The sequence below is a fragment of the Seriola lalandi genome, unplaced genomic scaffold (genome assembly GCF_002814215.2).
Source record: "Seriola lalandi dorsalis isolate HSWRI2012SDOR001 ecotype SW California unplaced genomic scaffold, Sedor1 jcf7180002054933, whole genome shotgun sequence".
Classification (NCBI taxonomy): domain Eukaryota; kingdom Metazoa; phylum Chordata; class Actinopteri; order Carangiformes; family Carangidae; genus Seriola; species Seriola lalandi.
Window position 1 is genome coordinate 1,848,066 of NW_019525485.1, and position 3,098 is coordinate 1,851,163.

At 41.8% G+C, this 3,098-nt stretch overlaps 3 non-coding genes across 3 annotated transcripts; all 3 read left to right on the forward strand.

Annotated features, from left to right (window-relative positions):
* The first annotated feature begins 1,303 nt into the window (after positions 1–1,303).
* Positions 1,304–1,385, forward strand: trnal-aag (transfer RNA leucine (anticodon AAG)). The gene has a single exon. It is a non-coding gene; the product is annotated as a tRNA-Leu (tRNA).
* A 737-nt stretch (positions 1,386–2,122) lies between these two features.
* trnal-uag (transfer RNA leucine (anticodon UAG)) lies at positions 2,123–2,204 on the forward strand. Its single transcript has one exon. It is a non-coding gene; the product is annotated as a tRNA-Leu (tRNA).
* Positions 2,205–2,614: 410 nt separating this feature from the next.
* Positions 2,615–2,686, forward strand: trnam-cau (transfer RNA methionine (anticodon CAU)). The gene has a single exon. It is a non-coding gene; the product is annotated as a tRNA-Met (tRNA).
* The last annotated feature ends 412 nt before the right edge of the window (positions 2,687–3,098 follow it).

Sequence of the window (3,098 nt, forward strand, 5' to 3'; positions counted from 1 at the left end):
TTTTTTTCCAACTGTGGCAAGGTCATCACAGCGGTGATGAGTTTCTCCTCCATGTTCACAGATTCTGGGTATACAGCAGAATCCAACAATGCTTCATGATAAACATGATTTCAGTGCATTGCCCGATGACATATTGATTGATATGACATATTGCTCTTGAGTGCGATGTCTTCTTTCTTTCGTGCTGTGGTTAATACTGTGGTCACGTTGCAAGCAGCTGATGCAGTTTTTCACCTAGAAAAAGCAGTGCAGCACATCATGTGTTGTACAACCCCCGCAAGGTCATCACAGCAGTGTTGAGATTGTCCTCAATGTTCATACTTTATGGTTAAAGAGCAGAATGTAACGATGCTTCATGGTGAACACCCTGTGGGTGTTCAGTGTGATTTACTTTGGATTAAATGAAACTCAGTTATTCTGCCACGTCGGCCGAGCAGTCGTAGACACTGTGGTCACAAGCAGCTCATGCACTTTTGTTTTGCATTAAACTTTTACAGTACATTGGTTTCAAACCCTTTCAGCTATCCTGCCTCTTCTCACATCCAAATCTTTAAATACTATATATACTATATTGAGAATTCAACAGGGGTGTCATCAAAGCAGTGGAGCAGGTTGTATGGTAGTGTGACTGAGTGGTCTAAGTAGCTGGATTTAGGTTCTAGTCTTTCAGGAGGTATCATTTAGAATCCCACCACTGCCAATTGACCCATTTCATACCCTTTACTTTAGCCCCAATGGATGCTACCTTGTTACTTGAAGTAAGTGTTGAAAAGACAGAAAGAGTGGTACATGACCTTGATAGATTTAAAATGACGGCTTTTATTCTTTCCTTTCATAAAGGACGGTCCAGTGTTTCGTATGCTAAAAGAGATAAGATAGGAAGCACTGAAGCTCCTTTCCTTATCATTTAGAGAATTGGACCAGCTCTTATCATAGTAGATACTTCCGGGTTATTTCACTAAATTAGGAAACTTCTTAGAAAAAAGACTTTTCGACCTCGGACAACGTTCAGACTACGGATGCTGCCTTGTTACCTGCAGAAAGTTTACAGTAATCTCCTCAGCAGAACAACAATGAACAGCAGAACAACTGATTCATTGAGTTGGAGGCCTGTGATCGAATGGTAACAGCTACAAATCCTGAAATAGTAAAAGAATAAGGTTCTAAATGAAAGTTAAGGCACCAAGATGAGTTTTAAGATTGGTCCTCAAGAGTGTCAAATAATCATGTCAATGTCAATGCAGGCTAATGTTTCTTGAGAATTCGAGAACGCTCTCAGCATAGCAGTGACACAGTGGCTACTGGTAGTGTGGCCGAGTGGTCTAAGGCGCTGGATTAAGGCTCCAGTCTTTAAGGAGGCGTGGGTTCAAATCCCACCACTGCCAATTGAAAGCAGTTTAGGTGAACATTCAGAATGTGGAGTCTCTAGTCTGAATCTTTAAATATGGAGACAGTGTGGGCGTGTGATCTTTGGCTCCAGTCTAGTCAGAGGCTTGGGTTAAATCACACTGTCACTTTGCCCTGTCTCCCCCAGTGATCTGACTTTGCTTTAGTACTTATATTCGATCCTGTTGAATCTAGTGTTAAAAGTCTATTTCCACAGATTGGGAAGAGTCATCAGCCTTTATAGACACATACAGTTGGGTATCATCAGGGTAATAGTGAAAGGTGAATCATCATCATTTTGAGCCTAATCTAACAATGGTTCATGGTAAACACTACTCTTATTCCTGTGGGTGTTGCATTTCGGAGCGTTGTGGTACTCCATATTTCAAATTAGAATATTTTGACATAGTGTTATTATAGGAGACAAACTGTGTTCTATCAGATAAGCAGGATTTTAAGCAGTTCTTCCAGAAATCAGCCATTTGGCAGTGGTAGAACCTAAACCTCTTGAGCGACTGTAGCTGTAAACCAGCACCTTAGACCACTCAGCCACACTACTTAGGTAAGCTCACAGCTCCACTGCAGCGATCACACCCCAAACAAATTTTCAAGAAAAATCAAAAAGTATTTGACGATTTGGACACTGGTAGTGTGGCCGAGTGGTCTGGTAAAGTTTTGATTTTGCTAGAGAATTTGAGAGGGATCGGATCATAGGAGTTGCACAGGTACTTAATGTGGTAGTGTGGCCGAGTGGTCTAAGGCGCTGGATTTAGGCTCCAGTCTCTCAGGAGGCGTGGGTTCAAATCCCACCACTGCCAATTCATTATGTTACAGAAGATTCATATTATGGATGGTACCTTGTTACTTGCAGAAAGTTTACACTAATTTCCTCAGCAGAACAAAATACAGAATCAGGTAAATTCAGGTAAGTTCAGTACAAAGCCCAACCTGGTAGAGGAGTGATAATATGCAAAAAGCCTCAAATAACATTTAAAAAATAAGGAGCTAACTCAAAGTCAGGACGTAAAGATGAGTTTGAAGTAAGAATTTTTAGTTCAGTTAGGATGTCCTCAAGTCCTAGGCAGTGTCAGACGATCTCATGTCAGCACTGAGGTTGTTCAAGAGCAAGGGGTCCACTTGATTAAGCTTATACTTCCAAAATGCTTACAGATGAGATAGTGATATGAATCACAGACTGGAGTTGCTCACACTCACAACAGTAATTGAGAGCAGAGTGGCGCAGCGGAAGCGTGCTGGGCCCATAACCCAGAGGTCGATGGATCGAAACCATCCTCTGCTAATGCAAACTACCATTCCATCTCCACTTTGTCCTTTTGTAACCACCTCCATCACAATAGGTTTACAGCAAAAAATAGACATTGATTAGATTAATTTTGAAGTGGCTGCAACATCTCTCCTTACTCCAGAATAGAGTTCTGTCCGATAAAGGATCTCATGACTGTGGTCGTTCATTGTGTAATGATGACTGTGGTGGCAGGTTGTTGTCTTTGAAAGCTACCACAAGCCATTGTATCTGTAGTTTCTGTCATTTTCGTGGGTTTGACTGTGTCCCATTGACAAAGGCTAGAGCTTGTCAAGCAGAGAGGACAGCAGGAGGATAATACTGGCATCTGTGACAGGTGACTAGTGATAGCAAGTGTGCTTCTCATGCTGTCCTTGACTCAGCTTCTACTGCTCTGAGATCAAATCCC